The 13,626-nt window shown below is 33.9% G+C and overlaps 1 pseudogene; it reads left to right on the forward strand.

The window, feature by feature from the left end:
* The first annotated feature begins 5,820 nt into the window (after positions 1-5,820).
* Positions 5,821-7,880, forward strand: LOC145043874 (putative E3 ubiquitin-protein ligase ARI5 pseudogene; annotated as a pseudogene).
* Positions 7,881-13,626: the final 5,746 nt, after the last annotated feature.

Genomic DNA, 13,626 nt, shown 5'->3' on the forward strand with positions numbered 1-13,626 from the left:
GCCTCATGTTGGATACTGATGTGAAGACTAAAAGCTAAGGACACGAAGGATCGACTCGCACCCGAGTCGAATAACACTAAAGCGGGTACAGAACCCACAAGAAATGTACCTAAATAGAACACATAATAAGCACAATAAATTTCAAAATAATTAGATAAAAGGAAAAAAAATACGTACCAGCCACAACATCAGGTGTTGTGTGGACCTCCTCTGCTATCAGCTGAAAAGCTCTACCACTAGCCCTTGGAACCTCGGCGTTCACTGGTCGACTATCAGCAGCACGCAAAGCAGCAGGTGCAGATCCTTGACGAAGCTAGGGGCACTTGGCCTTCCGGTGGTTGTGTGGACCTCCTCTGCTGTCAGCTGAAAAGCTCTACCACTAGCCCTTGGAACCTCGGCGTTCACTGGTCGACTATCAGCAGCACGCAAAGCAGCAGGTGCAGATCCTTGACGAAGCTAGGGGCACTTGGCCTTCCGGTGGTTGGTCTGGTTGCAGTAAAAGCAAACTGCAAACCCCTTGGGGAAATCCTTTGCCATATGCTCCTTCTTGCCACACTTTTAGCAAATCCCCGCTTGGCACGATGATGTGTGTGAAACTAACTAGTTTTAATCCTACTTTTTATTAATAAATTAAGCACACAAAGACAGTGAACCTGTCTTTTAGTGGTATAGTTGGATAAGTAGGGTATCGAACTCAGGGAACGGAAATTGATCTAATAACTAATTTTAACTAAGCAAATAATAAAAGTAAAAGGGTTTTTCTCTAGTTTTACAAGACTAGAAACTTAAACATAGCAATTAAAACAATTAACTAACTAACAATTAAAACAAATGACAAATTCACCAAATTTATTAAAGAGTTTCTGTTTAGGTTCAACTAATTCACTCCTATGGTTATTTTAATGATAAATTAATTATTATTGGTTACCAATTATAGTGGTTAGGTTCATGTTCATTACTCCTAACCCTTAGACAATTAATCAATTTAAGCAGTGGCCAATTGTTTAAACTAACTAATTCCCTAGTTCAATTATTTGGATTAAATAAGATTTATAATTGGTTAATTAAGTTGGTATTTCAATTAACCTCTTGTTTGTTGGTTTCTCAAACAAGTTCACACATTAACTTACCTATTTTCTAATTAATCTTAATTTCATATTCATTACTCTTAAGCATATGATCAAGTGTTCACATAACATATGAGGTTAATAATCAAGAGATGTTCATGCAGCTTAATTACCTTCCAATTAATAGAAAATAGTTATCATTAATGCATAAGGTTCTTTAACAAACTTAATTTAATAAAATCACCAAATAATAATCAATCAAAAAGTATATTATAACCATAGGAGCAAATTAGTCTTCCCCAACATAAACTAAACGAATTTAGTTCATAGTCATGATAAAAACAAACTCAATAGCATATTTAACTAAGCTAAACATCTTTAATTCCTAAAGCTAAGTGGAATGATTAACCTAATTGCCTTGATTCTTCCAAGGATTGAAGATTAGGGTTCCTTAGCTCCTCCAGGGGTTCTTTGTCGCAGGTTCATCTCTCAAAATCGCCAAAAGTCTTTTCCAATCGGATAATGGTTTGGTATTTATAATTATCCCAAAACAGGGTGTACTCGGCGAGTAGCAGACCCAAACTCGCCGAGTAGGTGCTAGTTATCCGTCTCAAATCAGGATTCTTGACTTATCTTCTAGAATATTCTCTTGCACTCGCCGAGTATGCTCGAGAACTTGCCGCGTAGGACTGCTTTTGTCCTTCATTCTTCACTCTTTGGTCTTTAATTGCTTCTCCTTGTTCCCTTTTACTCCCAAGCATGTCTTTTGAACTGAAAACAAAATTTAAGCATTATTAAGTACCTTTTGTCCACATTATACACATAATTAGTTAAAAATGAATAAAAATGTATGCTAAATAATTAACTAATTATGCACATATCACACGACCCCTCGTGACTCTTGCTGCACTTTCCACAAGTGCAACCCTTCTAGCCCCCAGTCCTTGAATCAGCGAGCTTAGCCCGCTTAGATGCTGGATGCGACTATGCTAGCCTCCGATCCCTCCCTTGAGACTCCGCATCCTCCCTAGCCTGAGTCTCTAACTCGACCTCACTCTTCCTGGTATTTTCCTGAAGCTCAGCAAATGTCCGATAAGACGAGTTCGCCACGAACTCACGGATATCCCTCCTCAAAATTCTCAAAATACCAGCTCATATGCGCCTACTCTATCAACACATGCTCAGGGCAAAACAATTCCCTCTCATGAAACATCTGTATAATCTTAGTCACCGACTCTGTCTTCTGCTTGAGAGATAAAAACTCCTGGGATAACCGTTCCCACTCCACCAGGGAAACATACTCATCTCGAAAAATCACAGTGAACCTCTCCCAAGTCACTGCATCGTGCTCGGCAAGAGTAAAACTGGTCGCACAAACTTCCAACAGTCCTTCGCTCCCAAACGAATCTGGTTTAGCGCGAACCGTACCCTTAAATGCTCTGGGCATGAGCAAGTGTACAAACACCCCTCGATATCATAAATCCATCTCATCGTAGAAATCGGATCCTGTGTCCCGTCAAACTCGGGTGGCTTCGTGTTGCTAAACTCCCTGTACATCAACGAGTCACCTCCCTATGGAGTGGTAGCAACAGCAGCCGCCTCAGAAACTGCAGCATATTGCTCGTCAAACATCTCGATCAAAGAGGTCTTAATAGACCCAAACATCTCCATAATATCCTCTCGTATGGTTGCGACAACCTCGTCAATCATCCTACGAATCTTATCATTGCTAATATCACTGCTCCCTAGGGCGTAGCGCGTACCTACCATGATGTATCTGAAATACAACACAAAATCATTAGAGACTCGCTCGAGCATACTCACACTGACTACTCATCCCTACTTGCTTCTTAGCATCCTAAGGATTCTTACTTGGATTTCCTGCAGACCAGGTGCTTTAAGTAGTACGACCCCAATACTACCTTCCACACCCCATCTGTAGTCACCCCGAGTCCTCCTCCTAGGATTCTAATTCACAAGTACTTTATATCTCACAAATCACAGACTACTCTCTCAGTAGACCCCTATTAAACTCATCTAAGCATCTCTTCCTAGATTATCTCCTGACTCATAACTCAGCACATACTTAAGCAAATAACAGATAACACTGATCAAAAGCATTCCCTAGGCTAAGGCATCGCAAATCAGGCAACTCTATCCCTAGAATATGAAATACCTAGCCTACCCTCTAGCATGCAATTCTAGTAAACTATCTCATAAGTATTGCATAACACAAAAGTAAGGTATTTTGGGAAATCACCATTCGGGCTCTGACTGATTGTACACACCGCTCCAACTCGTTTTCTCTTAAAATTCTTTCTTGTTTTAGAAAAATCATTTCTTTGGAAAAATTCTTCTCAAATCCTCGGTGTGAGTCCAAACACACCCATAGGTGCATCTGAATCCCTCAAACCAAGGCTCTGATACCAACTTGTAACAACGTAAAATTCCAAACCAATTTTCGATTTAAAAACACACTTGTCTCAGTAAATAAACACAAAATGTCACAATGTCAAATCATCAACTCTCGTATCAAAAACTGTTCATATTTCAAAACTCCAGGATCCTCTAAATGATAACTCAATCGTTGATGTGTGTACAATCAGGCCGACGCCTTCCCGTGATCTGTAAAAGTACCTGAAACACATAACACATAACACGGTAAGCACAAAACTTAGTGAGTTTCCAAAAATACCACACACATCGCATTAGCCACTCGAGGCTGACTCAATACGACCCTCTGGTCAATGTGTTCCAGTGGAGACCCTCCGGTCCCACCACTCGGGAGGACCCTGCGGCCCTAACTCAATAAGTTCACAACAATAAGCATAAATCACAAGGACAAAATGCAAAATAGCACAATAACACAAATAAGCAAATAAGACATCTCAGTCACACAAGGATATCACTCAGGGTAAGTATAGTGAGAAGACTCACCTAGTAAGCTAGTAAGTACAAGTCTCGTGCTCAGAAATCTTGAACTACCCTCCGCCTAATATATAGGATAACCATTTCTAATTAATAATCTATTCATACTAAATTACACCAAGACTATTCTCTCTTTCTCTTAAATTCTTGGAATGGGTAAAAGACCATTTTACCCTTCCATGGTCCCCATTGCTCATGTTGGCCAACCCTAAAGTCATCAGAAGTCAAACTCGGGTCAACATTCCAAGTTTGACCTGACTCGCCGAGTGCACACACGTGACTCGTGATTACAGTCGTCCCTCGAAAGTCTTCGTGAAGGTGCAGCTCGTCAAGTTAACCCTAACTCGTCGAGTTTACGGCTCATCGACTCGACGAGTCCATTCAGACTCTTTTCTCATTCAGACGATTTCAAGGCAGAAAACCTTCCCAAACTCTAGATCTACACTCTTAAGGCTCATTTATCACATAAATCCACGAGCTTTACGTCCATGCATGACACTTAGGGCTTGAAATGCCAAAAACATACTCTAATAAGGGTTTTTCACTCAAGATTTGGACTTTAGGGACGTCACATGGTCCAGATCTGAAGTCCAAACCTCTATATGAACTCAAAACACTCAAAGCTCTCATATTAGATGGAAAAAACCGTAAACTCCCAAAATCATGAGATCTACTCAACAAAATGAGAAAGATGTAAGCTTTCTTTCCCAGAAGCTCTAAGGTGAAATAACCATGGATCTAATAGCCCTTTCTCGTCCCTTGGCTTGGAATCCTTCTCTTCACTTCAAAAGATGCACCAAACGCTCAAAGTTAGCTCAAAATACTCTCTCTAAGCTCAATGGCCAATTAGGGTTTTCTCTCAGTGAAGGTAACAATTGGTGAGCCGCAAATGAGGCTATAAGTGTCCTTAAATAGGCCCCAAACCCGAGGATTTAGGGTTTCTCTTCACAGAGACTACTCGACGAGTCAGCTCTTCGGACTCGACGAGTAGATCATTAATCCACGTGGCACATCACGACCCACTCGACGAGTTGTAGCACCAACTTGTCGAGTCGCTCAATACTCCTTCCCGAAAACATAAATAAGCAATATATCTGGAAGTCCGGATGTTACAGATTGATTATATTGGTACTAGATAACAAAAAAAATTGATAAAAATTCATTTTCATAATAGAAATTCCAAAAAAATTATCAAACATATCAACTGTCAAGAGTCCATCTACTATACAAGTTTTGAACATGATGTGGAATGGCTGCTGTATAAGTTTACATTTATATTTCATCCTTATTATAGTTTTCACAAATTGTTTTCAAATATATTATGATTTCGAAACAATTTTATATATTAATTAAAATAAAGCTAATTGACTTATGAACAAAGTATCAAATGTTCTATAAAAATAATTGTTTACAAATTTATGACCAGTAATTACGATTTTTATAGTTTCTATGTTATTTTAAAATGTATATCTTAATTTTAATTAATCATTATAAACTTACAAATAAAATATTTATCTCAATATATTTTTCTAAATCTTTGATTAATATTACGATTTAAAATAATCAATGTTTTTTACGTAATTTTTATGGTTATTAACCTAATATTAACATAATCAACATGAATGTTCGAGTATAATATAATAATAAAATAAAATTTCCAATAACTTGTTATACTTTTACAATATTAATCGAGACCAATTTTGCAACGTATTAAACGTGGTGGACAATGTTATATACCATTCAATTTTGGGCCACTTGGGCCCAAAAATCGAAGTTACATCAAACCTTAAAAGTTAAAAGTCTTGGTCTTCACTTTCTCCGATAAATTCTGTAAATTAACCTCCAAGAATCCCCAAATTATTTCGCTATCTTCGTCACTCGAACACTCCTTCTTAAACCCTAAATTCTCCTGATCAATCTCAACTCGATCGATTCCCGATCGCCCTCAATTTTACTATAAACTAATTATTTATTTACAATTTCATCGCTTTCCTTCATGCAACCCATGAATTCCGACCTTGATCCTCCTCTTTTGCGATATGCATCCCCTGTTTCTTCTGATGATGAAGTTTACTACGATGATGACTATACTGGCGACGATTATAACGATGGTGATGATGGCATTGATGTAGATGATGGAACCGATGATTCCAATGTTCTGATAAATAGCGTAAGTTGTACTAGCAAGAAAAGCTATGTGATACTGAAAGAAGATGACCTCTTTCAGCGTCAAGAGGAAGACATCACTAGGGTTATCGCGGTTCTACCGATGATCCCGAGAGATACTGCGTGCCTGCTGTTGCTGCGTTATAATTGGATTGTGAATAGTGTTCACGAAGCTTGGTTTGAAGACGAAGATAAAGTTCGCAGATTTGTTGGTTTACCGGACGTTGATCCGGCTATTAAATTCCCTCAATCAGGTAAAGAATTTGTCGATTGTGGGATTTGTTTTGAATCGATTAGAAAGCGTAACACTGCGACATGTGGATGCGATCATCAATTCTGTAAGACGTGTTGGACGGCTTACGTTTGCACCGCCATCGACGACGGCCCTGGATGCTTAACTCTAAAGTGTCCCGAACCTTCCTGCGACGCTGCTGTTGGTCCGGACATGGTCAAAGCGTTTGCTCCGGCGAACAAAAAGAAAAGGTACGCCCGTTTTCTTCTCATGTCTTATGTCGAGAGCAACGAGAAGATCAAATGGTGCACTGGTCCAGGCTGCGATTACGCTGTAGAATTCAACGATGATTCCGAAACTGGTAACTACGATGTTTCTTGTCTCTGTAAGCATACTTTCTGCTGGAAGTGTATGGAAGACGCTCATCGTCCTCTAGGTTGTGAAACCGTAGCTAAATGGGTTCTCAAAAACAGCACCGAAGCTGAAAACACAAACTGGATCCTCGCATACACAAAGCCATGTCCGAAATGCAAACGATCAATCGAAAAGAACCATGGATGTATGCACATGACTTGCAGACCTCCATGTGGATTCGAGTTCTGTTGGCTATGTCTTGGCCCATATGTAGGACACGACGGAAGAGCATGCAATCGATATACCAAATCCCAAGAAGGTGGACTAATCCCTGAATCTGAACGACAAAGAGAGTTAGCTAAAAAAGCAATAGAAAGATACACACATTACTATGAACGATGGGCTGCAAATGAAAAATCAAGAAAACAAGCACTTTCAGACATGCACAGGATCGATGAAATCCATATCAAAACACTGAGCTTGAATTTCTGCCAACCAGAATCACAACTACATTTCATCATAGACGCGTGGTTACAAATAGTGGAATGTAGACGAGTTCTTAAATGGACATACGCATATGGATACTACATACCCAAAGAAGAAGAAGCAAAGAAATCTTTTTTTGAATACGTACAAGGAGAAGCAGAATCCGGATTAGAAAGACTCCATCTTTGTGCAGAAAAGGAGCTTCAAAGTTACATTACAAAGGAAGGAGATGAAAAGGAAAAACCCAGTGAAGAACAATTTAGTAATTTCAGAGTGAAGTTGGTTGATTTGACTATTGTGACTCGATCTTATTTTGAGAATTTGGTGAGGGCTTTACAGAGTGGGCTTTCGGAGGTTGGTAGAAGTGGAAGTGGTTCGGACCAGGGTGCAGCTGGTGGTTCCAAGGGTCGAACCAGGGGGAGCACGGGTGCTGATGGTTCCAAGAGGATGAAGATCACCATGAGGGTTGGTGAATCCTCGAGTGGTGATTATGATTTGTGAAAAAATTTATGGTTTGATTATGTTTGGGAATGTTTTATAGATTTGAATTGTATGCACAGGTATTTTGGTATAGTTTATTTCATAAAATTGCGTAAACTTTATATAGCTTTCCTTCTAAATTATAAAACTTTTACTTTTGTTGAGAATCCGAACCTTGTGTTTTTTATTTATGTTTTTTCTTTTTTTGTTTCGTTGGTAGACAGACCTGTTGATTATGTTGATTAATTGACAGATGAGTAGAGAATCTGGTTGATTGATAGATGGGTAGACAGACGTAGACATACCGGTTGGTTGATTGATAGACTGGTAGACAATATGTTTGATTGATAGACGGGTAGACAGACCGGTTGATTGATAGATGGGTAGACAGATCGGTTGATTGATAGACGGTTAGACTATCTGATTGATTGATAGACGGGTAGAGAGACTGTTAAATTGATAGATAGGTAGACAAACCAGTAGATTGATAGAGAGACTAGTAGACTTGTATAATGATAGACAAATTGGTAGATTGATTGACAGACATATAGACAGGCCTTAGACAGACTTGTGGGGCCTTAGCCGGACGGATAGACAGTATGTAGATTGATAGATAGGCAGATGGGTATCGTGAAATACATTGTAATTTTTGTGACATTGACATCGGTGTAGTTTCAAAGCGTGCTGGATATTAGTACAAAAGCTTAATGTGTCCATAATAACAAATGTGGTGTAAAAAATGACATGGTGTTTTCAAATATAACTATGTAATATTGTGGTGAATAAATATTTATGGTCGTCTTTTTTGGATTATGTATAAGATGGTTGTGAATTATTGCACTTGTATTTTGTATGTATGAAAAAAAAAAAGAAAAAAGTTGTGGTGTAGAAAACAAAGAAGGGTTGCAAGTGAAAGGCAAGAATGTGATTGCATCATATAGCATTTACTTTTGGCCTTAGCTTAAAACTTTTCCATTAAGTCTTTTAAAGTGCTTCTAAAAGAAATGATAGATTAACTAGTATGATAGTGAGGTTTATAAAAATGCTATTATCTTATAATAAATGAAAACGATGTAATTTGGTTAAATAAGTAAATGAACGGTATTTTCGGTAACAAATGTTGGAATCTTGTTTGACATGGTTATTGTCATGGATGGAAACTAATCAGTGGTTTCGTATTTTGTTCGTTTGAATTAATATCACTTTGTTTGACTTTTTAGTTCTATATATGTTATAAAAAAAATCTGGATATACAGTGCCGAAAGCAGTATTTCATAATAGTGGTGTTACAGAAAATTTTAGCAGTATCATGATGGTAGAAAAAAAAAACAAATTTCAAAAATTTTACACTGCGTCCGGAAAAACTAGGTATTGTCGGTGCCACTACCGGCACACACATAGAGCCGCCCTTGTCAATATATATATATATATATATATATATATATATATATATATATATATATATATATATATATATATATATATATATATATATATATATATATATATATATATATATAGAGAGAGAGAGAGAGAGAGAGAGAGATGCTCAAATATTTTAACTAAGTGTTACGTAGATGTAAGAATAAATATGAACCAATCATTTCAATTATCAATATTTAATAATTTATTAAATATATAATGGTTTAATAGTAAATTTACCAATAGTTAATTATAGGAAAAAATTAAATCAATTAATAACCCTAATAATTTAGGTTGTTTGTTTTCAAACATCCTATAAAACACCATTACACCACCATGATCATCGTAATTCATTGCCTCCAATAATGGTGGCTCGGTCAGCAAATAGGGCCATCTCCGAACCATCGTTTGATACCAGGTAATCCATCCATCATCGACTCAACAACCCCTCCGAAGACCACACCATAAAACCTATGATGGTTTTCGAAATGAATGTTCTTTGGATTTGGATTTGGGTTTTTTTTTTCATCTTTCCAAATCCAGAATTCATCTTTCCAAATCGAACCCAGAAAGAAGTTAAAACTTTTAGATGATGATGATGACAGAATCCATGGTGAGGTCTTTGGATTAGGGAATTTACCTAGAGATGTACTCCCGGACATACTCGCCAAACTGCCAATTCATCCCTGATTCAATTCTGGTTGGTTTGCCGTTCATGGAAAGTGCTGTCAATCGACCCTGAACTTGGCTTTACCATGCTGCGGTGGCGGAAAACGATCTGACGTTGTTGTTCCACTGCGATTACCCTATCCGTAACCAACTAATGTCAATCCCGTTTCTCGGGATTATCTCGAACTTCCCATCTAAGCAGTTTCTGAAATCATAGAGGTAAGTTTTTCTCACTAATGTCTACCCAATATACAATCGAAACAATCATTCACCACATCTCACTAAAGTCTTTATTGTCATCACCACCATCTATTACTTCCCGATAAAAGAGTGACCCACCATCACCATTTTTTGTTCCCGTCTTCATATAAAGCATCATTTTTCTACAATAATAGGTTGAAGTTGTGTTGGATGATTTTTAGGATATTAATCCGAGATGATTTTCATATTCGATCTTAACGGTACACTAGATAACATTTTTCTTTTGCGGATTGATTTTAAAACTATATAAGATGCTATTGCCTTTATGATGTTGCAAATTTATAGTCCATGTTACTTCTTTTTTGACATGAGGAGCATTTCCAAGGCCAAAAAGACAAAAAAGAAAAAAAAAATAGATATCAATGCATTGACACACAAAAACTCAAGTTTAAGTTCAATTTTCCTCTCATATGACTTCTATTATCATTAGATTGTTGATCTAATTGTGCTACTAATACCTTAAAACTTTTAATATTGTTAGATTCTCTGTTAATACGTGGAATGTTGGATAGGAACCTTCACTAGAATTCTAAATGAGCATAAATAAACAAGTTGTTAAATGTTATCAAAAGGTAAAATAACTCTTTTTTTGTCTAATTTTGGATAATAACTGCAAGATGAAGTTATGATTATATTCCTTTTTGCAGGTAAATATAGGTGTGGAGGTTGAGAGTTTAATATATTACTTCATCTCACGAAAATTAAGTATGTAACTGTGGTGTTGATTTGTAACTTATAGCTAAAGCAAAAAAAGAAGCAAATAAAAAAAAAATATATGCAATATTCTTTCAGAATCAAAATTTTAGTATATTCTATTAGAATGAGGAAGATTAAGAATTACATTGAAGAAGATTTCGAATCAAGTCGATTAATTGGACCATTGAAGAAGATCAGGTGCATTTGTTTAAGAATTGTATATTTGAGAATGATATTTTTAAAAAATTATACATTTTGATAACATTCTGTTAAAATATGTATAATTATATTAAAATGTATCAGACTATTAGTCTGTGAGAATATTTACGGATTTGTATTTAAGTTCAAATGTATATGGATATGTAAGAATGTTGTTATTATTCAACCACAGGTTCAAGAATTTTGTTATTCTTCAATAATATTATAATAGAATAACATTCTGATAAAACAGTCTCATAGAACATCATTATAACAAAATAAAATTCTGACAAAATTTTAAGTGAATTAATATAAAAAATCAGAATTCAAAATTAAGATAATAAAAAATCTCTTAAATTCCGAAAATTCCGTTTTTAATTTGTGTTTCTTAATTTAAAAGAAATTGAAATATATAATTTTACCTTCTTATATATATATATATATATATATATATATATATATATATATATATATATATATATATATATATATATATATATATATATATATGGTATTAATCTATTTATTTTAATTTAATTATATGGATAAATGATCTTCTTAATATAACTAAATGACCGGACTGTAATCATTTCTACATCTACATAATAATTAGTTAAAATACAATATCCTAAGCATATATATATATATATATATATATATATATATATATATATATATATATATATATATACACACACACACACACACATGGTGAGGTTCAATAGAGAACCATAATTAACCAAGGAACTAATATTTTTTTCAACTATTAGAACTTATTTTTTTATCAAAAAAAAAAATTAAAAAAAAAAAAATAAAAAAAAAAAACTGAAAATACAGAAATTCATAATTTTTTTTATTCCTTTTCTAATGATATAAAATTCGAATTTTTTTTTTTACGTCAAATTCACAATGTGAATCTTCGAAAATTCACAACGTAAATCCGAAAAATATTTTTCACATTCACAATGTTAATATATGAATTTATATATTTTTATAATTTTTTTTCGATAAAGAATAAGCTCTAGAAATTGAAAAAAAAAAGATTTGGTTCCTTGAAGAACCTATATATATGGTTCTCTATTGAAGTTTTCCATATATATATATATATTCTGGTTCATTTCAAATCATCATAATTTTGTGAGATCGTGAGACCAAATCTAATAATAATTTTAAAATGAAAAATAAAAGGAAAAATCCAAAAAAAAAAAAAAATATTATTTTCGTCACTTTGATTAAATAAAAAAAATAAGTAAAAGATATAAATTTTTTTTTTTTGAAAAATACGTGAAATATTCGAATAGAATATTAAACTGTAAATATTCTAATGTGATTTTTAGAATGTTAGAATATTCTACTAGATTTTTCAGATATGTAAATATTCTAATATTCTAATGAATTATGTAAAAAAAGGTATTTATTTATTTGTTTTTTAATTTTTTGGGCATTTTTTTGGAAAGTATAAATGACGAAAATAATTTTTGAATTTTTTTTTCGAAAATTTTCAATTATTTTGCATTTTAAAAATGTTTTTTTATCTACAAAATAAGTGGCTAGGATTGCGTCTCACGGTCTCACAAAATTAAGTTGTATATATATATATATATATATATATATATATATATATATATATATATATATATATATATATATATATATATATATATATATATATATATAAAGGTGGGTTCAATTGAGAAAAAAATATATTGAAAATGGAGGAGTCATTCTTATTCAATCATTTAATTAACATCTAAACATAAAAGACACCGTGACAAACTTGTATATATGATATAAGATTAAACCATCAATGACAAATATGTAACTATGGATAAATAGATAACAGTTCAAATTCATTTATAATCGATCATTTATCATCCAAATTTCTCAAACCTTCAACAATTATCCAGTTTTATTCAATTAAACTCTCGATCAAACATCATATGACGTTAATCAAGCATTGATCTTCAACAATAACACGTTTATCAAGATCATTCAACATTAGACAAAAAAAAAACCTTTTGATTCTTTCTATCAAACCTTCAATTTTGCTCAATACGAGCATATTTTCAACATCTGCAATTAATTATACTTTCAGCGTCATTAGATCAACATCATCGATAATTAATAACAGATCCACTTCATATAATTCGTTCAACACCGATCATCAAACAAAACATCGAAATTAAGGTAAAACATCAAATCATTTTTTTGAAAAAATTCATACAATTCTCTATTGGTTTACTATTTTGTAAGTTTTAGATAGTAAATGTATCATATTTTTAACATTTTTAAAAAAAGCTAACCTGTATGCACTCGAACTGTTTGATGAAATGCATAAACTATATTACCACGTAATATTCACATATGAAAATGTTTTCGGACCTTAATCAATATATGATTATTAAAACACAAAACAAATATGCAAGTCTGTAAGTTATTTATATGTGAATAACATATGAAATTATGTCTATTTGTGAATACACCTTGTAATATTCATATGTGAATATAATATGTAATATTCACATATGAATATACCATATAATATTCATAAGTGAATATATCATCTATTATTCACAAGTGAATATATTATGTAATATTCACAAGTGATATATCATGTAATATTCACATATGCAGATACCATATAATATTCATACGTGAATATAGTAT

Source organism: Lactuca saligna, chromosome 4 (genome assembly GCF_052625555.1).
Source record: "Lactuca saligna cultivar CGN05327 chromosome 4, ASM5262555v1, whole genome shotgun sequence".
Classification (NCBI taxonomy): domain Eukaryota; kingdom Viridiplantae; phylum Streptophyta; class Magnoliopsida; order Asterales; family Asteraceae; genus Lactuca; species Lactuca saligna.